Source organism: Pongo pygmaeus, chromosome 2 (genome assembly GCF_028885625.2).
Source record: "Pongo pygmaeus isolate AG05252 chromosome 2, NHGRI_mPonPyg2-v2.0_pri, whole genome shotgun sequence".
NCBI classification, from domain to species: domain Eukaryota; kingdom Metazoa; phylum Chordata; class Mammalia; order Primates; family Hominidae; genus Pongo; species Pongo pygmaeus.
This window is the reverse complement of record NC_085930.1, coordinates 162,398,201-162,423,201: the sequence shown is the minus strand read 5'-3', so window position 1 is coordinate 162,423,201 and position 25,001 is coordinate 162,398,201. Positions and strand designations below refer to the sequence as shown.

Here is a 25,001-nt window from a genome sequence, read left to right as displayed (position 1 = left end):
CCTGCCACCACGCCCAGCTAATTTTTTTGTATTTTTAGTAGAGACGGGGTTTCACCGTGTTAGCCAGGATGGTCTCAATCTCCTGACCTCGTGATCCACCCACCTCGGCCTCCCAAAGTGCTGAGATTACCAGTGTGAACCACTGCGCCCGGCCAACACTTTTCTTTAAACTTGCTAATAATATTTGTTATTGCTATTTTATATATATATATATATATATATATACTAAATTAAATTTTAACTTAGGCTCAACAGATCTCTAATTAAGCAGATAGATGTAGTGAGATTGAGGCATTAGGCAATACTTCTTCCATTCTACATGTATTAGGTTATGACATCATAGGGAACTTTGTGATACCTTAGGTTAATACTTTATAAAAATTAATTCTGTAAAAATTGGCATAGATTTTGTCAGCCAATGCAGAATCCTCTTAGACTTCTATTTCTGCTATGAAGTTTGCCTATGTAATAATGTTCATATTATGTAGTATGTAATCATATCCTTTGTATGCATTCATAATATATATAAATATTTAAGCTATTAAGTCTTTCAGAGACGTAGTCCAGAGTAATGCAATGGTTCTCAAATTTTAGCCTGAAAGGGAATCATCTGGAGGACTTATATAGATCCCTACAGAATGTCGTTTTGGCTAAATTGTGTGTATGTGAAAGGGATGGTACTAATTGGCAAATATACCTGTGTAAAAGAATAGAATCGTCTATATAAAATTATGTAAATTAGATATTAATCAAAATCTAAAATTATATATGCCAGGGATTCAGCATTTACAAAAAGTAGTACCATTTACACAAACCTAGTAGCTGGCTTGTTTTTCCATTGGCATGTATGTTTTTATTTGAGAAGCATGCACCTGTCATTGCTGCTAAACTTTGATGAAGGTGTTTTCCCTCCATTCCATTTTGATTGACTTGTTACTTACAAGAACATGTGAGAATGATGAATGTTGATTTTGAATTGACAAACTCTGATTGCCATGTCAGTGAACTACTTCCTAACTGACTTCATTCTTTCAAATCCTTTTAAATATATTTGTCTGTAGGTGTGATGTATTTTTTAGATGTGTATGGAAGTAATGTGATAATAATCCTTTTTACCTCTTGTTTTTCTGAGGGTAAAGTATGACAGAATAAATATATTGGTGAGTTTCCAAAATATTTACTAAGACAACTTTTAAATAATATCAATATCAACTGTCATTTTAAAAAATTTTATAATTAGCTTTATGAAAATGTGTTGCTTATTGCTTGTTCCAGAGCAATACAACATTGTAGAAAGAGCAGAACAAGAATAATGAGGAAACATTGCAAATAACGAAGTTATAAAATAAATAATTATTGAATTGATGTGTAGATTCAATCTGTGTTCTTTTCATACTTTAGCTTAAAGTTACTGTAATTATTTGATAATTAGAGACGTTTCTGGAAGAAACAATTGAAAAAGGCTGTCAATTAGCAGGGACGTTAGCCAGAGAACAGTGATCTAGGTGGAAAAATTGTGCCTGCCTTTACTTCAGATAGTGATGGCCTCAGAAACAAGATAGATATAAGATGTAAGAAAAGGTAGATAAGAGAAAATATTCTTGGAAAAAGGTTTATTGAACCTCGCAGTGGTGAGGCTGTGAAAAATGTACCTCTGAGATTATCTTAGTTTGCCAAAGATCTGTCAAGGACAGCTTAGTGCTCGTTCCCCCTAGTGGCAAAGTTTCAGAGCTTCCTAACTTGGGTGCCTTGGCAAGCTGCAATCCCTCAGATGGTTACTGATGTACCAAGATAATAATCCCTTCATCTTAGGAGGGCCTGGCTAGGCCTGGAACATGTAGACTAAGAAGCCATCTCCTACATTCTTGAGCAGACTCTGCCATTTATCTCAAGGTACCTAGAATATTACCAGTTTCTGTCTGAGCTGAGAAAAGGTGGACGAGACAACTCCTTCAGGTCCCTTTTCTTGCAGTCAAGCCAATCTATTTATTGTCTTCTACCATGCCAATTTCCGTTTGTCTGGATTCTATGTCTAGAATGCCCTCTTCTTTTCCAACTTCTATGCAGAGTATTTCTTAAATAAGAAACAAAAAATATGATCCGTAATGGAAAAAAATGTTATAACAGTTATCATAGCTTATAACTTCTGTTTGATGAAAGACAGCATGAAAAGAGTGAAAAGACATATCTTAGGCTGGGGAAAACATATGAGATTTTTAAAGACAACTAACTGTTCTTTAAGCATAAAAATAGATTAACAAAGCTCTATAACCTTTAAAATGAAAAAAGTATATTCAAGTGTGTCATGTAAATAACAAAACAATAAACTTTTTTTAAAAAAGCAACAGAAATTCTATGTTGTGCTATTGATGCAAATATTTGAAATTTCCAAAGTGTATTCTTTAGGAATGTACAACATACATGGAAAAACTGCACAGCCATACATAGGAATACCTGTCAGTGTTGTGATTGTGTTCCTTCTGGGAAGGGAAAGAGTGGAAGGAATGGGTATTAACTGGAACATTTCACTTCATTTGCTTTTTAAATCTAACAAAAAAAAGGTCCAAATGTAAATATATATTTAACTTTCATAATGGGGTTCTCATTGATAGATTATATTCTATAATAGTTGATATGTTTAAAATGTTTCATAATTTAAATGAAACATTTTTAATGGATGAGAGAAGTATAAACTCGTTCTTAGTAAATATAACCTCAGTTGATTTTATATATGTATACCACTTAATAATTTCCTCTTTTTGATTAGTATTTGTTAGTATTAGTATTAGCTTAATTTCCGCTTCAAATTATACATATTTTAAGGGGTGAGAGTGTGATTTTTATTTCCCTTCTGTCCTCTTCAATGACTAGAATGCAGTAAGCATCTAGTATATATGTAATAATAATTGTTAATTGATTATATAAAGCATGTACACTAAACTGGAAATCTTCATATGTTAAACAGATTAGTGACAGCATTTGCAAATTGCCAGTTCCCAAAGAAACAAATGTGTTTCTATATAACAAAGTATCTTTTGAATCTTCCCTCTTTATCCTTTCTCTCCATCCCTCAAATACCTTCTCCTTTTGTTCTCAATAACATTCTTCCAAATACACAAAAATCAAGCAAAGCAGATTTTCCTTGCAAATAACGATGAGCTCTAAAATCCTCTCTGTTCCACCCTCCAGCCTGATCTGCCGAAACCCTTGGGTGAGAATAGAAAAAAAAACAGAAATGTTGCTGTGAGCCCAGGGATATGTCAGAACCCAGACTAGTGTTCTTTCACAGAGGAAGTAAGTTGTTAGAAAACACCCCATCTTATTCTCTGAGTATAGAAGTTAAATAATTCTGGGGACTATCTAGGATAAATAACTTTTGAGAAAAATAATTACAGAGGATCAGAGATGTCTGGATAGAAGTAGTATCTTGCTTATAGATTTTCAAATCTTCCCATTTATAATCCATCAATATTCTGGTGGATTCTGTTTTAAATAGTTTTATTTATTTTTATTTTATGTTATTTTTTATTTTAAATAGTTGACACATTTTTTGGGGAGCAATAGCATTAGGAGAAATACCTAATGTAAATGACGAGTTGATGAGTGCAGCAAACCAACATGGCACATATATACCTATGTAACAAACCTGCACGTTGTGCACATGTACCCTAGAACTTAAAGTATAATAAAAAAAAAAACAGGCTAAAACTTTTGGGAGATTAGGAATCAGTTAAGAATCCTTCAGTGTCTCTAGATGCTAGAAACTTACTTACACAGACACAAATATACAAATGTTCATATAATTTCAGGGAGGCTGTAAATCTAGTGAAGCTCATCCATGGATCCTTTATGATTCCATAGACTCCAGGTTAACATACTTGCCTTAAACAGTCCCAGTGCATGGGTATCTGTGTAGAAACAACCTACAATTATGATTTGTTACTAGATAAGAACTTATTTTATAAGATTTAAATAGTTGATGCTTAACTGAAAATAATGAAATCGCACTCATCCTTTTCACATTGGCCTGCAGTTTTAAACACACATATATAAACATATGTGAGTGTATATCCATATATATTAATATATTCATGTGTATGTTCATATATATATGAATGTATATATACATGTTCCTAGACACAAAATTCTACAAAATTTAAATGGAGAAAAAGAAAAATAGATTATTTTGACTATTTTTCTAATCTTTAAAATTTTATTTCTGTTTACTATTAAGGCAATGTTGCCAAAATAGAAACACAGGGCATTGAATTCTTTTAGGCTTATTGCCTGATTTTACTAAGACTTGGAATGTATGATAATTAACAATATTGATTTTGAATGAATCCAGCATATAGGAAAATAACTGGTTTTTAATCATAATGCCATTGTTTCCTTTGTTGACATCCCAAGTTGATGTAACTACATTACTTATTCCTATTCTAGAAACAAACAGCTCTTCCTGGGTAGGACTTCAACATCATCAACACTGTCTTCTTGCTCGTCACCTTCTGTAGAACCTTTCACTTACCCTCTGGCTCCCTTCAGCTCACCCGTCTAGGAGGGAGACCACCTGAGCTCTTCTGTTTTCTCCATGCCATTCTGGTTTCTCATTCACTTGAATGCACACCTTTGGCTCCCTGGTATCTTATTCAACTTAATCTAAAGATACATTCTCATGATTTACTTCTTTTAATCAGTTCACAGGTCCTTTACTATTGAGTGGCTAGGGCATATGCGTAGCTTTGGAATTATACATGTAGCACAAACTGCTTAAAACCCTGGATCTTTTTATGATATTACAATAAACACAGCAACTTTAAAGTAAAAGACAGATCAAGAATTTAACATAGCGAGAAACGCAAACCATGTGGCTGGTATTTGTGAGTAACTGAGGTCTATATAAAAGAAAACAGGAAGGGGCAGAAGGAAACCTGCTACTGTAGTGATGGGTATAAAAACTCTGTCTACCACTTTCTTTTATCAACTCTGAAGATCATTAGTATGGGTATTACCATCCATCTTTCCTTAGAAATTGTTACTCATTAATGATGAAGCTGATGATGCGCATAACGATGACTAACATTTACTGAGTACTTATACGCCAAGTACTTTGTGAGCAGGTTCTTTTTTAATCTTCACAATAATTTATATGAAACTATAAAACTTCCATTTCTATCTATGCTCTGAAGTCAGATAATCCTTGCTGAAACCGCAGTTTGAACTCAGACATTCTGACCACAGAGTTCACATTGTAAATCACTAGGTCCTGTTATATCCCTTATTGAAAATTGAATCCAATAGTTCTGCTCTCACTCTGTTTCCCTGTCTATTCTCCATGTACTATGTCTTCTTAGCCATAGTCATTCATAGTCATACAGTCTTACGGATGGGAATTCCATCTCTTTTTTGACAATCCTAAGATCATTTTTTTTTCAGCCTGGATCCCGCCCCTTGAGCTCCAGACTTCTGTATTGACAATTCCAGTTGGATTTCTAATAGATATCTTGACTTGATCATATATAAAACCAAATTCCTGGTTTCTTCCTTTAAACTGTCTTCATCAGTATCTGATAAAATGGCAACTCCACTCATCTAGTTAACTAAAAATGTTAGAATCTTCCTTGGCCAAGCCTTTCTTGTACACCCCAAAATTATACTTCTGAATGCATCTAGATATTTGACCACATCCTCACCTCCACTGCTACTCGTGGGGACTAGTCCCAGCCACCATTGTCTCTTGCCTGATTAACTGTAATGGCTTCCTAGTACATCTCTCTTCTATCAATTTTGCCCCAAAATGGCATAGAGAAGTCAGAAGTCTTTTAAAACAAGTCATATCATTCTTACTTAAAAACCCCTTTAAAACAGAAAGCATGGACTTCTCATCTCACTCAGACCTAGACCCTGACATCAACTCCGATCTCTTTCTCTCCTTCACTCACTCTATTTAGCTATAGCATCCTCTGTGTACTCCAGGCCTACTCGTTCTATCTTGAGTGATCCTTCTACAGATATCGGCATGGTTAGTTCCTCTGATTTCTTCACACCTCTGCTCAAATGCCAAGTTTTCCCTAACACACTAAAATAAGAAAATTTGTTCCCCAAACTCCCCTTCTCCGTTAACCTGCTTCATTTTTCTCCATAGTATAAAATACCATCTAATTTACACTTGCATCTCCCAGTTAAAGTGTAGGCTCCATGACTGCAGAGATTTTGTTTGGCTTACCTCCATATCCCCAGTGCCCAGAACTATGCCTAGCACATAATGTTTGTTGAATAAATTAATAAATTTACACTTCCACTAGTGGTGTATGTGAGGGCCTATGTCATCAACTCATCCCCAAGAGCAAGAATTTTTATGTTACTTTTTCTTAACATGAAAAGTAATTCACTGTGGAAAGCAATTCTCTATAGGAAAGCAGTAAAGTCAGATATATATTTGAAATGACTTTTGTTTTTATTTGTGACCAAACAATTAATAACAGCACTCTCATAATTAGTATAATTACTTAAAATGTGGAGAAATTAAAGCATGCAAAAGTTTTTCAAAATTCAACAGTGTTCTTATTAGTAACTGCTGTCATTTACACTTCTCTCTGGGTTGCCCAGGCCTCTCATTATGTTATTCCAATGGTAGGGCAGATGTTACAAGTGACTGGGATCTATTTGATACCGGTTTGCAAAGGAGCCTCTCTCTATTTCAGTTCCTCCTTGAATCTTCTTTCCTGTTTAACGAAAGAGGGACTTTCAATAGAATATTAAAGGTAGCAGAGAAAGCCAAGCACAGATGATGCATACTCAGTCCTCAGAAATAGCTTTTCTTCATCACCAACTCTTTGGCATGGGAAAGATCAGAGAAATTTTTCTTGTTGCTGATTTTTTCCCTAAAGTTCCCAGCCTTCACATTTAGAAAGAGGGAGTTAAGATTGTAAGTCAAGAGTAGAAAGAATTTAACATCTGCAAAGTCAGGCCCTATCTGGAAAAAAAAATAAGTGTAATAATGATTAGATCATTCTGTTAATATTCATCATAGAAATTTCTTTCAGGCAATTCCTTCAAAAAATATTTAACTCCTTTTTATGTGTAAACCCCTATTCTGGACACTGGAGCTAGATATGTTTCCTGCCTCATAGAGCCAACAATCTAGCAGGGGAAACAAAGCAAATCAGAAATATATGCCAATAATTGATACAAATTAAAATTAATCACATTAAGACATACAGAGTAAACATTGGCTTCACCAATAAATTAAGTTGTAAAAGTTCTATAACATGAATGTCTGAACTAAAAGGGCTTGGATTATGAAATATATTTGTGACTTAAAGTTAAGAAATTGAGAAGCGTATATTGAAATAGAATCCATATGAAAAGTATTATTAAATCACTCTCTAAACCATCCGTAACCCAAACCTTAGCATCACACAGTATACCCATATAACAACCCTGCATCTGTCCCCCTGAATCCAAACAAAAAATCCTTGGCATATTAAAATAAATCATTCTCCAGATCAGTAATATCAATGGGAGGAAAAAGATGAAAACTAAAGACATTGTGCTATTAGAAAAGATCATCATGATTATAAATGTTGCTTCCTCAGATAGGCCCTTTCTAGTTATGTTTCTTCCATTATTCTCTATCACAGCAGCACCCTACTTGTTTCACTGTGGACACTAATCATAATCATTTGAGAGATATATATATAATTTATATATCATATACTAATTTGTTTGCATTGCTTATTTGTTGATTATCTGTCCCTGTAGTAGAATACCCACTTATAGAAGTCAGGAACATTGTCTGTGTTGTTCTTTTTTCTATCTCCAGCATAAAGAACAGAGCTGGCACGTAGTTGATGTTCAATAAATATTTATTCAATAAATAAATTCTGATAAAAACATAAAGTGAGCCCATTATATCAGATTCTTACTCTGCATAGATTTTATTGAATGTGTGTCAAATACGACATCCTCAGTGCCTTCAAGATACCTTTTCTTATAAAACATACTATACAAAAAGAATTCATAAGCATCTACCCAAGAAAATGCCTCTCTCCTGCACTTAACCAGTCCTACAAATCAATTAGTACCTTTGTAGGCTCTGTTGGTGAAAGTAATTCCTTGCATTTTAAGTAGTACATAAGAAAAATGAAATCTACCTTTTTTAAATGATCAATTTTTAAAAACAGATTGTATGTTTATCAAATTGTTATGTTTTCACTGTAAATCAACTTGAAGCAGTAGTATTGATCAGCATACCACATATAAATGAGAACACAAAAATAAGAGAGGGGAAATGAATTATAATTCTATTTTGCTTCTTCTTATAGAGTATGTACATATTAGATATTAAATATATAGATATAGATCACACATATATCTTTATTTTATACATGTAAAAATACTTATTATAAGAAAGTGGTGGCTGGGTGCGATGGCTCATGCCTGTAATCTCAGCATTTTGGGAGGCCAAAGGCAGTGGATCACCTGAGGTCAGGAGTTCCAGACCAGCCTGGCCAACATGGTGAAACCCCATCTCTACTAAAAATACAAAATTTAGCCAGGGCATGGTGGTGGGCACCTGTAGTCCCAGCTACTCGGGACACTGAGGCAGGAGAATTGCTTGAACCCAGGAGGTGGAGGTTTCAGTGAGCTGAGATCACGCCACTACACTCCAGCCTGGGCGACAGAGCGAGACTCCATCTTTAAAAAAAAAAAAAAAGGCTCATGTGATTTAGGAAGCTAGAAAGTTAGAAGATCTGCAGTAGGCAAACTGGAGGCCAAGGAGAGCCAAATGGTATGAGTTCTAGGTTGAGTCTAAAGGTATGAAAACTAGGAGAGCCAACAGTACTAGTTCCAATCTAAGAAGTGGTAGGCTTGAGACCCAAGAAGAGGCAGTTATTCAGTCAATGAGTTTAAAGATAGGAGAAGACTGATGTTTCAGTTCACCCAGTCAGGCAAGAGAAGTTCTCTTGTACTTAGCCTTTTTGTTCTATTCACTTCTTCAGTTGATCGGATGAGACACGTTCACATTAAGGAGGGCAATCTTCTATACTCAGTCTACCAATTCAAATGTTAATCTCATCCAGGATAACCTTCACAGACTCTCCAAGAATAATGTTTGATCAAATGTCTGGGCATCCCATGGCCCAGTCAAGTTGACACAAAATTGACCGTCGTAGCTTCTCAGTTCAGATACCTCCTTAGTGAAACTTCCCCGTCCCTGTAGTCTAATTTAGTACACTACTCTCTCTTGAATTGCTTGGGAGCACAATATCCTTTTTTGTATTCTTCAGAACTCTTCTCACTTTCCAAAAGTATTCCATTTTAAAATAGATGTTATTGACAGAGGAAAATGTTAATGACAAAACATTAAGTACGAGAAGCAATTATGTTTCATTTGTGTCTCAAAAAAGGCCTTCTTATATATTTAAGGTGAATTGAGGTGCTGCTCTTGGTGTCTTTGATTTCTTTTCTCTGCCCACCCACCACCCACTCAGCACAGTGGAGGCCAGTCCAGCAGCCACTGCAGCAGCAAGGCTACCTTAGCCTCAAAAGTCAGGGAATAAGGAGCAGGCTTGGAGACTCATACACTGAAACCTGTTGCCTCTCCTGTATTTATTATTATCCAAGAGCCAGAAACCGCATGTCTAGTTTAAATACATACTTATATATATATTCATATAGGACAGTATTTAGCAAGCTCATAATAAGAGGTTATATAGTTGAAAAAAGTGAAAATAGAGGGGAGAAAAAGGCCTTGTTCAGATAACTTTTCTTTTTCAAAATAAGAGGGTTTAAAGTCACAATCAGGCCAGGTGCAGTAGCTCACACCTGTAATCCCAGTACTTTGGGAGGCCAAGGTGGGAAGATCACTTGAGGTCAGGAGTTCAAGAGCAGCCTGACCAACATGGTAGAACCCTGTCTCTACTAAAAATATAAAAATTATCCAGGGGTGGTGGCATTTGCCAGTATTCCCCGCTACTCTGGAGGCTGAGGCATGAGAATCACTTGAACCTGGAAGGCGAAGGTTGCAGTGATCTGAGATTGTAACACTGCACTGCAGTCTGAGTGACAGAGCAAGAACCTGTCTCAAAAAAAAAAAAAAAAAAGTCACAATCATAGTACCGTACGTAATGTGCTATAAGCAATTTTGAGTATATTATAGGGAATAGAAATTATTACTATATAACTCATTAAAACATTCAGAAAGATATATCTTATTTAATAGTTCTTTTGCTCTATTTGGTATTAAACATATATCTCACCAAAGCATAGCTGTACAAAATTTTATAAGCAAAGAATTACATAGGTATTTGCAAATACTAATCAGCTGGTATAATAAATATATATATCTATATTTTGAGACAGAGTTTTGCTCTTGTTGCCTAGGCTGGAGTGCAATGGCATGATCTTGGCTCACTGCGACCTCCGCCTCCTGGATTTGAGCAATTCTCCTGCCTCAGCCTCCCAAGCAGCTGGGATTACAGGCACACGCCACCATGCCTGGCTAGGTTTTGTATTTTTAGTAGAGATGGGGTTTTACCATGTTGGCCAGGCTGGTCTCAAACTCCTGACTTCAGGTGATCCACCTGCCTCGGCCTCCAAAACTGCTGGGATTACAGGCATGGGCCACTGCGCCCAGCCCAATCATATTTTACAATAGTTGAGTGAATAAAAATAAATTTAGAAAAATTAATACAAAAACCTACAACTTAAAAAGGAAATAAAAATTTACAAATAGAATTATCAAAATAAGGAAGAGTCCAGTCCCCGCGAATTAGAGATTTTAAAATAATGATTCCTAAATCAGTTGAAAGTTTAAAACATTGCATACCTAAATGACACATGATGTATTTTATGCCGTAAGAATAATTGTTTGATTTGTAAAACAATTATTTATGAATACAAGTAAGTATTTAAAGCAAGATGATTACTTTTAGATATTGTTTCTCAAAATGTCCTATTAGACATTTCTAGTTCAAATTGAAGTTAAACTGATTTCCAGGTGTTTTAGACCTGTGCTTTCTGGCTCTTGGCTAATAATAAGCGTAGAAGAGGCAACAGGTATTAGTGTATGAGTCTCAAACCCTTCCCCTCATCCCCTGACCTTTGAGGCTTAGGAGACCTTGCTGACATGGTGTCCGCTGGCCTGGCCTCCACTGTGCTGAGTGGGTGATGGGCAAAGAAGAGTAATCTAAGACATCCAAAGCAGCACCTCACTTCATCTTTGAGGAAGCCAAGAGTGTTTCAAGTCAAAATAGGTAGAAGGAGAGACCCCCAACGGACAAGAGGAGAGGAAGAGAGAGAGATGAGTTGATGCTGATTGAACTCAGCGAGAGCTGAGGGGAGAGGGAGGAGGGAGAATGTGGTGTGGCTACTGAGCCACATAAGAAACAGAGGGAAAAGGAGGTGGTGAAAGGGGATGTTAAGATAACTGGTCATGTTACTTTCCAAGAAAACTTTGAATTTCTTGTGGTGCATTTATTAGAATGTTAGATTTCTTTGCATGAGGTACCATGTAGAAGATGGGCCAGGCAGACGGCATTTATATGGGAGGATGAGAGCTATACCCTCTATTAAACAAAAACTCATTTAAGATTTTTATGACTTTAAGTACTAAACTAATCATCTAGTGTCCAAATATCATCATCAAATACCATCATCTCTACTTCTAAACATAGCTCAAACCTGACCATTTCCCACCCCTTCCTCTTCTAACTTCTGCATAATCTTGACTTGTCTTCCTCTTTGATGTTCCTCTTCATATTGCTACAGAAGCCAAAGCAATTCTTTTTAAGTGTAAATCATATTATCAATCTTCTGACATTATCCCTCCAATGGATTCTCATCAAACGCAGAATAAAATCCTCACCAAGACTTCTAAGGCTCTCCATGAGCTATGTCCTTTTGAACTCTACATTCTTCCCTTTCTTGTTCGCTTTCACACACCAACTCTGTCTAAAACAAGTTCCTGCCCATCATTTTCTCAATTCATACTCTCTATATTTCTTCTTATAACACCCATCAGTACCTAAAATTGTATCTTATATTTCTCTAAATTTTTTCTATATCCCCTTCTATAATATGCACTCCATAAGGACAACGACTTTGCTCTGTGCACAGCTACTGGTCCACTGCTAAACTAATGACTTTCATTCTAAGGTTGAATTAGAAAAGCCAGAAATTAAATGTTATTAAATAATGAGTTACATGTGTAAGAATAAGGCCAGGCACGGTGGCTCATGCCTGTAATTCCAGCACTTTGGGAGGCCAAGGCAGGTGAATCGCTTGAGGTCAGGATTTCAAGACCAGCCTGACCAACATGGTGAAACATCATCTCTACTAAAATACAGAAATTAGCCAGGCATGGTGCCTGGTGCCTGTAATCCCAGCTACTCAGGAGGCTGAGGCAGGAGAATCACTTGAACCCAGGAGGCAGAGGTTGCAGTAAGCCGAGATTGCGTGACTACACTCCATCCTGGATGACAGAGCCAGACACCATCTAAAAAAAAAAAAAAAAAAAGAGGTGCTAATAAGAATCCAAGACAAGTAAACAATTTAAATTGAACCTAAATTAAGTTACTTCTTTAAATTTCAATAATACTATTAAACAGAGCATTGATACCATTAAACAAAGAATTGATGATTCTACAACATTTGACTTTTTTTCTCTTTAGTGTACTTTTTTGGAAAGAAAAGCAGTAAATATTAAGTGATGATATCAGGGAGGGAAGGGGTTATAATCATACAGAGTGAAGAGAAAATGGGACAGAAGATGTAAAAACAAGGAGGCAGAGAATGAGGGAAAACAGTATTATTGCATGTAGGTGGTGGTCTTCAATTAATCATTCTCCACATGCTTCATGGAAATACAATTCAAGGACTTTAGTTTATGAAGTCCCCCACTGTTAGCTCCCCAAATGACTGTGGTCTTAAATGTACTAATTACCTCAAAATAGTGACTTAATGTCATATCACATTTGATCATATATAAAATGATGGAAGATTTAACATAATTGTGGTGAAGAAAAATGGTTCTCAAGTAATGTTTAAATGTCAAAAATTTTATATACAAATATTTAAGTACATTTACGTTCATTGTTTCAATTCTGAACATTCCTCCTTCTCCTCAGCCTTTGTTCTGATTTGTTGGGGAATGAAAAAGATTAACCTCATCAGACATATTTTTCCCTGAGTTTGCCTACAGCTAAACCAGATGGTTTATAAAAATATAATCATTTCTCAGAATTCTTAACTGAAACTTTAATAAGAAAGATAAATGTGCACTTAAGAATAATCATACAGTATAATTATATAATATGCATTAATGCCTTTTTTAAAAGTACCATATCTATTTTAATTTTGATAACTAATCCTAAGTGGATTTTAACAGCTAGACATTTTCTTGTCAGTGTCTGGGTCTTGCTCTTGATCTGTTTCTGCTTCTATAGAAGGAAGAGCTCAGCTGGAAACCTGTCATTTACTCAGTGTCTTACTGTCTTATTGCTAGAGCTTTGCTGCCCTCCCTACAATATCCTCTAAGTGTACTTTCCCTTTATTCTTTCTCTTTCCCTTGCCTGTGAATCTTCACTTTTTGGAAGTTGCTTCATGTTTTGCACACCTTGGCTGTTCTCTGGCAGGCCAAAAGTCTCCTGCCTGTGTTCACAATCCTCTGCATTCCCCATCCTGTTAGATTCTCGGCACCTGTCCTAACTCTCCTTGTTCTCCCTGAATGAGCTTCCCTTCCCATTAAAGCTATGTGCTCTGCGAACCCTGGCACCTAACCCTCTACAGACATCACAGTCCAGGAGGTCTTACTTTCTGTACAGGATCAGGAACAGTTTTGTCCTTTTTCTGATACAGTTTCCTTCCAGATGCCATCAAGAACATATTTATTATGCATTTATTGAGAATTTATCATGTGCCAGGCTCTGGGTTTCTCAACTAATTCTTACAATAATCCTCTGAAGTAAGTACAATTCTCAGCATTTACAAATTATTTGTTTTTCCATAATCTTTGCTAGAACTGACAGGAATAAAAGTACACCAAATATCTTAGGTAGCTGGTTTCAGAAACCAGCTGAAAGGATCTAGCACTTCTTCTTTTTTTTTTTTTAAATTATACTTTAAGTTCTGGGATACACGTGCAGAACGTGCAGGTTTGTTATATAGGTATACATGTGCCATGGTGATTTGCTGCACCCATCAACCTGTTATCTAGGTTTTAAGCCCCACATGCATTAGGTATTTGTCCCAATACTCTCCCTCCCCTTGCCCCCACCCCCAACTGGCCCCAGTGTGTGATGTTCCCCTCCCTGTGTCCCTCCCAATGAGTGAGAATTCACACTTAGGAGGGAGAACATGTGATGTTCGGTTTTCTGTTCCTGATCTAGCACTTCTTAAACTCTTTTTGCTTAGGGTTTTTTTTTCTATTTCAACTTTTTAATTTCTAGATAAAGTTTTTGAGAATGCTATGACCCATAAATAAAATAAATATTTGTGGCTTCTCCTTATTTGACATTTTATTCTACAGCACAGTGAAATAAATTCTCATTAGTTTAAAATGCACACATTAAAAGAATGACACTGCTAGATTTAACTTGTTAAAGCAAATGAGTAATAAAGTGTAACTTAAATATATGCATAATGTTAGGCGCCTACATAGCCTGGTTCATTCGTTTCCTAATTACAAATGATTTTTACTTACTATGTAAAAAAATACATATATAACATAAACCAATTGAAACACAGATAGGAAGTCTATTCCAGGTACATTGTAATTCTGACATTGGGGTTGTAAAAAGGTTAAATATTTTAAAATTTGTTCTTGTAATTTTTTGCCAATACTAAAAATATTAACTTTAATTAACCATTGAGTTTTTACTATAGCAATGACTAAGATTAAAACTATGATAAAACAACCAAAATAAAATTGCCTGTAGTGCAAAAAACTTCTGATATAGTAACTACTTTTTTTTCCTCTGTATTTTTAACTACATTTCCTCCTTTAAGCAGTAATAAACAGTAAGAATAGTCAGTACTTATTCTCCTCTGGGAAGGGATGACACAACAGAAACAATGGCAGGTAAGGCAAATTCTTGACATTTTTTAAAATTTGTATTTTTAATTGACAAATAATAATTGCACATACTCAAGGAGTTTGTAGTGATGTTTCAATACATAGAATGGACAGTGATGTGATGGTTAATACTGAGTGTCAACTTGATTGGATTGAAGGATGCAAGTATTGTTCCTGGGTGTGTCTGTGAGGATATTGCCAAAGGAGATTAACATTTGAGTCAGTGGGCTGGGGAAGGCAGACCCACCCTTCATCTGGTGGGCACAATCTAATCAGCTGCCACCAAATACAAAGCAGGCAGAAAAACATGAAAATGCAAGACTGGCATAGCCTCCCAGCCTACATCTTTCTCCCTTGCTGGATGCTTTCTGCCCTCAAACATCAGACTCCGAATTCTTCAATTTTAAGACTCAGACTGGCACTCCTGCTCCTCAAGCTTGCAGACAGCTTATTGTGGGACTTTGTGATCATTTAAGTTCATACTTTATAATAAACTCCTTTATATATCTACTCTATTAGAGATAGGGTACATATTAGAGATAGGGTATATCCTTTATATATCTACCCTATTCTATCCCTCTAGAGAACCCTAATACAATATGATTAGGATAATTAGCATATTCATCACTTCAAGTATTCATTGTTTCTTTGGATTAGAATGTTCAATATCTTCCTTATAGATATTGGAAACTATATATTAGTGTTGAATATAGACATCTTACAGTGGTACAGAACAGTAGAATTTATTCCCTTTATCTAGCTATAATTTTCTATCCTTTAACAAATTTCCCCCTATTCTTCCCTTCCTTCTACCCTTCACAGCCTCTGGTACTTTCTGTTCTACTTTTTACTTTTATGAGATCAACTTTTTTTAACTTCCACATACGAACAAGAACATGCAATGTTTAACTTTCTTTTTCTGGCTTATTTCACTTAACATAATGTTCTCCAGCCCATCCATGTTGCCACAAATGACAGATTTTCATTGTGTTTTATGTCTGAATAGTACTTCATCAAATGTGTATGGTATATTTTCTTTATTCATTTATCTGTTGATGGAGACCTAGGTTGATTCCACATCTTGGCTATTGTGAATAGTGCTGCAATAAATGTGGGGGTGCAGATGTCTCTCCAAAACAATGATTTCCTTTTCTCTGGATAGATTCCCCATAGTGGGATTCCTGGGTCATAGGCAGTCCTATTGTAGTTTTTTCAGGAAACTTCAAACTATTCTTCATAGTGGCTGTACTAGTTTGCATTCCCAACAACAGTATGTAAGAGTTCCTTTTTCTCCACATTCTTGTTAGCATTTGTTATTTTTTTGTCTTTTTGCTAATAGGCCATCCTAACCGGCATAAGATGATACCTCATTGGGGTTTTGATTTACATTTCTCTGATGAGCATTGTTTCATATATTTGTTGGCCATTTGTATGTCTTTTGAGAAATGTCTGTTCAAATTATTTACCAATTTTTTAAACTGATTGTTGTTTTTGCTGTTGAGATGTTTGAATTCCTTGAATATTCTGGATATCAATACCCCATGAATGAGCAGTTTGCAAATATTTTATCCCATTCTGTAGACTGTCTTTTCACTCTGTTAATTGTTTCCTTTGCTGCTGTGCAGAGGCTTTTTAGCTTCATATAATCTTGTGTGTTTATTTTTGTTGTAGTTACCTGTGGGTTTTTGTTTTTTCTTTTCTTTTTTTTTTTTTTTTCCTTTTTTTCTTTTTTTTTTTTTTGAGACAGAGTCTCGCTCTGTTGCCCAGGAGTGAAGTGCAGTGGCACAATCTCTGCTCACTGCAAGCTCCACCTCCCAGGTTCAAGTGATTCTCCTGCCTCAGCCTCTTGAGTAGCTGGGACTACAGGCGTGTGCCACCATGCCCAGCTAATTTTTGTGTTTTTAGTAGAGATGGGGTTTCACCATGTGGGCCAAGCTAGTCTCAAACTCCTGACCTCAGGTGATCTACCCTCCTCAGCCTCCCCAAGTGCTGGGATTACAGACATAAGCCACCACGTCCAGCCTAGTTTTTGAGGCCTTATCATCAAATATCTTCCCAGACCAATGTCCTGAAGAAGTTTCTCTGTTTTCTTCAAATAGTTTTATAGCTTCAAGTTTTACACTTGGATCTTTTATCTATTTTGAGTTGATTTTTGTATAGAGTGAGGGGTGGGAGTTTACTTTCATTCTTTGGCACATGAATTTCAATTTTCCCAGCACCATTTATCAAAGAGATTATTCTTTCTCCAATGAGTGTTCTTGCCTTTGTCAAAAATCATTTAGCTATAGATGTGTGAATTAATTTCTGGGTCCTCTATTCTGTTCCATTGGTCTATGTGTCTGTTTTTATGCCGATACTATGCTATTTTGGTTACTACAGCTTTGTAGTATATTCTGAGGTCTGGTAGTGATACTTCCAGCTTTGTTCTTTTTGCTTAGGATTACTTTGGCTAGTCCTGGTCTTTTGCAGCTCCATACAAATTTTAGAAAAAGGCCATTGGTATTTTGACAGGGATTGCATTGAATCTGCAGATTGCTTTGGATGGTATTATCATTTTTACAATATTAATTTGTCTGATCCATCGGCATGGGATGTCTTCCCATTTGTTTGTATCCTCTTCAATTTCTTTCATCAGTGTTTTTCAGTTTTTCTTATAGAAGTCTTTCACATCCTTGATTAAATTTATTCCTAGGTATTTTTGTAGCTATTGTAAATGTGATTGACTTCTTGATTTCTTTTTCAGCTAGTTTGTGGATTATGTATAAAAATGCTACTGATTTTTATATTACTTTTGTATCCTGCAACTTTAGTGAATTTATTAGTTCTAACAGTTTTGGGTGGGGTCTTTAGGTTTTTCTGTATATAAGATAATGTAATCTGCAAACAGAGACAATTTGACTTCCTCCTTTTCAATTTGGATACCTTTTATTTCTTAAATTACTGACTTTTGAAAATAAAAAGCCAAGGACCAGGCATAAGGGAAGATGATCTAGAAGAATATAAGACTAGCTCAAGCCTGTTTTTACTGTCCCTGAGACTAAATAAAGCATGCTAAATAAAGGGTTAAAAGAAAAGAGAGGAAAAACACAAGAGTTAGATGTTGGTCAGATAGGAATCTATTCCTTGTCCCCCATCTAGAGGCAGACTGCAGGACTAGTGATGTAGAGGTGATGGAAGTCTCAGAATAACTTTGTCTCACTTTCGAAGTGCACCCCAGGGTGAGGGCTGGCCTCACAGCATTCCCTTAAGCCCAGGCAAACAGGAGAAATTGCTGTGGAGTGTCTAATCAGACAGCCTGAGATAGTCTCAGAAGTCACTTGCAGCTCAATGTGGCGGGAAGGGTAGTAAAATGTTTTTTCATGTGGTTATGAGTAACTCAGATATGATACTGGCAGTGAGAAAGGACAAGGAGATGCAAATGGGACCTGAATGAACTCATTCTAAATTATTATAGAGGAAGAAGGGTGATACTTATGTTCTTTGTCTAGTAGAACCAGGCCTACCCATTAGTAAAAGCTCTGGTGCTGTATATTTTCCTGCGACTTTTTAAGAAAGAAGCCAGACCAGTCTCTATTCTGTTTCTTATTAATTGCTGACACATCAATGCCATCCTCCTCCAATGCCACATTACCTCTAATTCTCATGAAATTTAACCAAAAGGATCTAAACATTATAGAACACCCCAAGGACCCCAAGCATAGACAGCTTACTCATCTTAGTTTCAGCTATAAGGAATATTACAAACCAACACACTGAAAAAGTAAAATTACATTTAATTAAAAATTAGGTTTTACATGACAAATCACAACATACTGGCACACTCCAATCAACTAGGTTATTTATCTCTAGTGAGGAGTAAGAGGATAACAAACGCAATTGTGAGTATGTGCATCTGAACACATGAGCAAAATGCTCAATATGCCAGTGACATCTATATGTAGGAAATTGTGAAGAAATTGACTTCACTTTGTTTAATCTGTCCTTTCTGAAGAAACGACAGTCTAACCCCACAAGAACTGGGGTTAATATAAAAATGCTATGCCAATAGCCTTAAAAATATCAGTTTATAGTAGAAATAAGAATTAATAAGTCATAGAAGGTTGATCTGCCCAATCGCAAAGTGAAGCCTTATGCCAATTATAAGTCATGTGGCACCATTTCATGCTCTGTAATGTACCTACAAATGACCTGAAATACTTTTAAAGTAGAAAAATACAAAAGCAAATAATTTGAGAAATTGAAATGAACACTTTAATGTAAGTGACAAGCACCTCAATTACATAAGGAAATTGATTATAAATCACAATTTACACACATTTAACATAGCACTATTATACGTATATTAATGTGACTACAAAATGTAATAGGCTAATACTCCCTGCATGGAACTTGAGACTAGTAGGAATGGGAAAAACCAGTGAAGAGTTGCAGAATAATATAAGTTATATACAAATTATCCAGCAGGAAAGAGGGAGTATAACATGATCAGATTTACATGTTCAAAAATTCACGCAGTGATTGATGGATTATTGAACTGAGGCAGACCAATGGTCGACATAGGCAGAAAAATAGAAGCCTATTATAGTTGTGCAGGTGAGAAATTCTGGTTGTAGAGGTGGAGGGAAGAAGGTAGGTATGAAAGAGATAAGGAAATAGATATGACTGAACCTGGTAACTGAATGAACTTGAAATTAAGGAGGAGTCCAAGAAAAACGTAAAATTCTAGCATGGGCTACTGAGCAGTGTGGAGAAAGAGAATAAGTTTCTTTTTGGAGATGTTGAGTGGAAAAAATCTGAAGTACATACGGGTGAAGCTGTCCAAGAGGAAGTCATATACATGGGTCTGGAATTTAGCTTTACCTTTAGGTCAATGGATAGAAATTTGGGGCATTTTGCCATCCAGAACTGGAATATGAATTTGACCTTATTTATATTCTGTGGGCTAAATATATAACCAGTGTAGTGCAGGTAAAGAGCCTGGGCATCAAACACAGAGCACCTGGATCCTAAACCCAGCTCTAAGACTTACTAGCTCTGTGACCTAAGGGAAATTTCTGACCCCTTTGTGGCTCATTTTATCATCTCTCAAATGGGAAGGGTTACTATAATTACTGCCACACTGCATAGCTGTGAGGAATAAGTGATTGAATACATATAAAACCCTTACTGCTTAATAAATATTAGCCATTAATGTTGGGTTGAACAAAATGAAATTGTCATTTTGAAAGTCAGAAACTCAAATATTGAAATTTCATATGATTCAATTTCAGATCCATCAGTGCATAAATATTGTGGCATTTTCCTGTTTCCTAAATTCAGCCTCACCTGTAGTAACTCCATCTGCTCTACCTTGGATGATATAAACAGGTGCCACAAGACATCTGAGAATATGGATTGACTGAAAATTACTGTATGGTAATTCTTGAAATAAAATTTCAAACTTCTGTTTGACTTTCCTCATAACCTCTGACATCCTTTCAATTGCGGAAGTGGAATGATCTTATTTATTTTCATTGCAAAATGACAAAAATACCCTGGTAATTTTTCCAGAAATATGTGCTTTGTTTAAACAGAGTTATATAGTGAAGATTATCATTAGTATTAGCAACCTTGGAGAGGATTCATATATACTATCTCTGGGAGAAAAAAAAAAGCCTACTCTACCAACCAATCTCTGGGACTTAGCTAAATAATTATGGAACTAGAATTCAGGTCTTTATTCACTCACTTACCATCTGCTTCCTTTAGGCTATATTCTAAGTAGTTGAATCAAGAGATGAGAAACATGAACACAACATAAAAGATACAGCTGACTTGAAACAGTATGTATTCCAATATTACTATATTTAAGAGCAAAAATAAACTTGTATACTGGTACTATTTCTATAAACCTGAATATTTTGATGGGGTCATTACTGCAAATCCTTTGTGGTTTGAGGTTCTATTCAGCACAAAGATCATACAATTTTCAAAATCTAAATTGGGTAGCTAATCCAAATCTTGTCTGTGTCTTCAGACACAGCAGCAGTTAGAGTTCCAGCACATATGGCCAACAACTTCAGATGTGTGTTTAAAATATTATAGAAAAGACCTGGGTGGGCAGGCGCTTTGTTGGATTTTAAGAGGAGATTGTGAAGTATTTGCACATGCATTAAAAGTAAATGTTAGAGTATGTATGTAACATTTAACAGGTGTTTGGCTTCTAAAAAGAAATAAAATATAGATGTTACTTTGCAGTATATATAACAAGCAAATATTTTGGAAAGATCAAAATATTAATCTCTCCTATTGATCCATCTTTTGAAGTTTTGATATTCTGATCCTCCTTATTCTTTATTTCTTCTGAAAAGTCTTTAATAAATGTTTCCCTTTCTTTAAAATAAAGGCAGCACCTTCTTTATAGGTACCATGTGATTGGAAATTTTTGTTATTTATTTGTGTTCAGTTATCCAGCCTACTTTTTTAAAAGCAAAGTTCAGAAATCTGTCATTAAAAATTGAATGCCTAACCAAAAAGAATATTTTGTTCATAAGATGAAGTTTGTTTCTTCTGTCTGTAGTAATGCCAGGCAAACAACAAACAAACAAACAAAGTCAATTGCAAAGTAATACTAGGAATTCTCTGACATGGGATTTTTTTTTTTTTTTTTTTTTTTTTTTTTTTTTTTTTTTTTTTTTTTTGAGATGGAGTCTCGCTCTGTCGCCCAGGCTGGAGTGCAGTGGCACGATCTCGGCTCACTGCAAGCTCTGCCTCCCAGGTTCATGCCATTCTCCTGCCTCAGCCTCCTGAGTAGCTGGGACTACAGGGGCCTGCCACCATAATTTCTTTTGTATTTTTAGTAGAGACGGGATTTCACCGTGTTAGCCAGGATAGTCTGGATCTCCTGACCTCATGATCTGCCCGCCTCGGCCTCCCAAAGTGCTGGGATTACAGGCGTGAGCCACCGCGCCCAACCTGACATGGGAATTTTAATTGTGGCTATTTCACTAGTATGCTATATTATTTTGTTATAATCTTATTATTATAAGATTTATTTTGCTACGTGTACATATGGACTATATTTGGATTATAAATGTCCCTGTTGTACATTAAACATAAAGAGAAATATTTTAAAAGAACAACAGCCTTTAAAAGCTTATATATGGTTAGATCTAATGTATGCAACTATCTACTAGTAGTTAATGGCTACTTCTCTGATTTTAACTAAGATAAAATATAACGATGACAGATAGATAAGATGTACTTTTTATTTTCTTCTCCCTTAATAATAAAAGGTATCTAGAAAAACTCTAATATCGAAAACTCAAATACCACACTTAATGAAGAAGATTTTGATTCATTTCTATTCTAGGTAAGAATAATAGAAGGAGGGCTGCAATGAACACTATTATTCAGTATTTTCCTGGAGGTCAAAGATAACACAATAGCTCAAGGAAAAGATAAGAGATACAGGAAATGGAAAGTGTATCCATTAGGATTTCAGCTGTATATACAGAAAAATCTTAAATAATAATACCTTAAATAAGATAGAAGTTTCTCTCTCACAAAAAAAAGATAGAAAGAGAGAGAGAGAAAGAAAGAAAGAAAAAGAAGAAAGAAAGAAAAGAAAAGAAAAGAAAGAGAAAGAGAATGAGAATCCAGAGGCAGGATTGATGTGGCAGCTTCACAGTGTTCAGGGACCCATACTTCTATCTTGTTGCTCTATGAGTTTTGCATATGGCCTTATGTTCAAGGTAAACTCCCAGCCATTGCATTTTCATTCTAGGCAATTTTAGGAAGGAAGTAGTGAGGAAGAAAAGCTCACCTTTTCCCATTTAAGGAGGCTTTCCTAAAGTCCCACAAAACACTTTGCTTAAATCTCACTGACCAGAATGAAGTTACCAGGTTGCAAAATTGCCTGCAAAAATGTAGTCTTTTAGAAGAGTGGCAGGGTGCCCATATGAAATTGGCATTTGGGTTAGGCAACTGGAAGTCTGTCAAAGAAAGGAAAAAAAAAAAGTCGTTACTTCTAGATATTATGATTGTCCACAGAGAGAAATGCAAAGGCACTCTGATATGTATTTTCAAAACTAAAAAGAATCTTCACCAAGATTTAGATATATATACAGGGAGAAAGAACAAGATAAATATGTGTGAGCACATAAACATGTGTGAAATATTTATTGCAGAATTTCTGGTAATATAAAAATGGAAACATTAATGTCTATTATAGGAAGAATGGATAAATAAATGATTGCATATTTATTTCATTTATAAAATCAAATACTTGGCAATAGTTAAAATTAGTGAAATCGATTTACAAGTAATGACGATTAAGTTTCAAAAACATTGTTCACTTGATATATATCATTTATTTATTTAAAAAAAAGTCTGTCACGCCTGTAATCCCAGCACTTTGGGAGGCTGAGGCTGGCAGATCACAAGGTCAGGAGATCCAGACCATCCTGGCTAATGCGGTGAAACCCCGTCTCTACTAAAAATACAAAAAATTAGCAGGGCGTGGTGGCACACGCCTGTAGTCCCAGCTTCTCGGGAGGCTGAGGCAGGAGAATGGCGTGAACCCAGGAGGCGGAGCTAGCAGTGAGCCGAGACCATGCCGCCGCACTCCAGCCTGGGTGACAGAGCGAGACTCCGTCTCAAAAAAAAAAAAAAAAAAAAAAAAAATCTGAAAAACAATTAGTAAAATATTAACACATTAAATCTAGGTGTTGGGTATTCCCAGGACTGTATCTGTTTTTGTACCTTATTATATCTTTGGTATCTTGCACATTATAGCCAAACACCATCTCATGTATTAGATGTATTAGACCCATTTTAAGATTGAGGAGACTTGGACTTGGAGAGATGAATTAATTTGTTCAAGGTCATGTAGTTACTAAGAACTGAGAATCAAATCCATGCCTACCTGATTCTAGAGACTCTAAAATAAGCAACTTCAGGAAGTAGGATTTAGCCCTATTTTCAGCCACAAGTCTTCCATCTATAACAAAGCCACAAACTGAAGCATCAGTTTAAAACTGTCCCTGATACTTGCTAAACTAAATACATCAAAAGGTAGGACTAGTTCAATATAATTTCAAAAGGGTTAAAAACTTTATAAGTCTATAAGAAATAGCAGGTATTTTGAAAACAGTTTGGCTAGAAATGTAAAAAGCCAGAGATTGTTCAGAATAACAGTGTTTAATAGGAAAGTTCTTTTTTGAAAGAGTAGAGTTGAAAGAGACAGGATGAAAGTGTAGATATGAAGTTGCCTATGGCGCTCAGTAAGCAGAGAATGTCTAGGCTGAAGGCTAAATCAATGTTTTACCTTGTAAAGCAAACACTGATTTCTCTTGGATGAAAGCTCAGGAGTAGGCAGAAGAAGGCAACTGAACATCCATGGAAATGTAATAAACGCAAGTTGGATCCTGACTAGCTTCTGCAGATCACATACATGTACTCCCCAGTAACTTCTCTGCTCCTACTGAGAGGCTCTGAGATGTTCCACAGGCCTTTCTAAACCTGAGGCAAAATCAGACTCACAAGACTGTGAGCCCCTCTGGGGTAGGAACTGCACCATTCATTTTTGTTTCTCTAAATCCTAATTCAGTGCCAGGCTTCTAATAAGTGTTAACAAAGATTGGATAAGTAAATAAATGCAACTCATTATTCCATCCTATATTTGCTGAGTCCTCTGAAGTCTTTCCCCTCCTATTGATTCCCACTAACCATAACTTAATCAGACAATTTTTTCCCAAACTGTAATTGCAATATGATCCTATATGATTTTTTAATGTCTATTCTTATCATACTCATTGATCCCACACACTGATAGGAGGAATTTTGTAGTAAAACTTTCCAATGACATCCAGTGGCTATTGGATAAATTTCTTCTTTCTAGCTTGGTCACACTGCAGGCACATTTGCCTTCCCTTAGCACAGC

The 25,001-nt window shown here is 35.8% G+C and overlaps 1 long non-coding RNA gene across 1 annotated transcript; it reads right to left on the bottom strand.

The window, feature by feature from the left end:
* Positions 1 to 6,434: 6,434 nt before the first annotated feature.
* LOC129033546 (uncharacterized) lies at positions 6,435 to 24,574 on the bottom strand. The gene is made up of 3 exons (XR_008501611.1): positions 24,387 to 24,574; positions 22,961 to 23,052; positions 6,435 to 6,725 (listed from the first exon to the last, which is right to left on the bottom strand). It is a non-coding gene; the product is annotated as an uncharacterized LOC129033546 (long non-coding RNA).
* Positions 24,575 to 25,001: the final 427 nt, after the last annotated feature.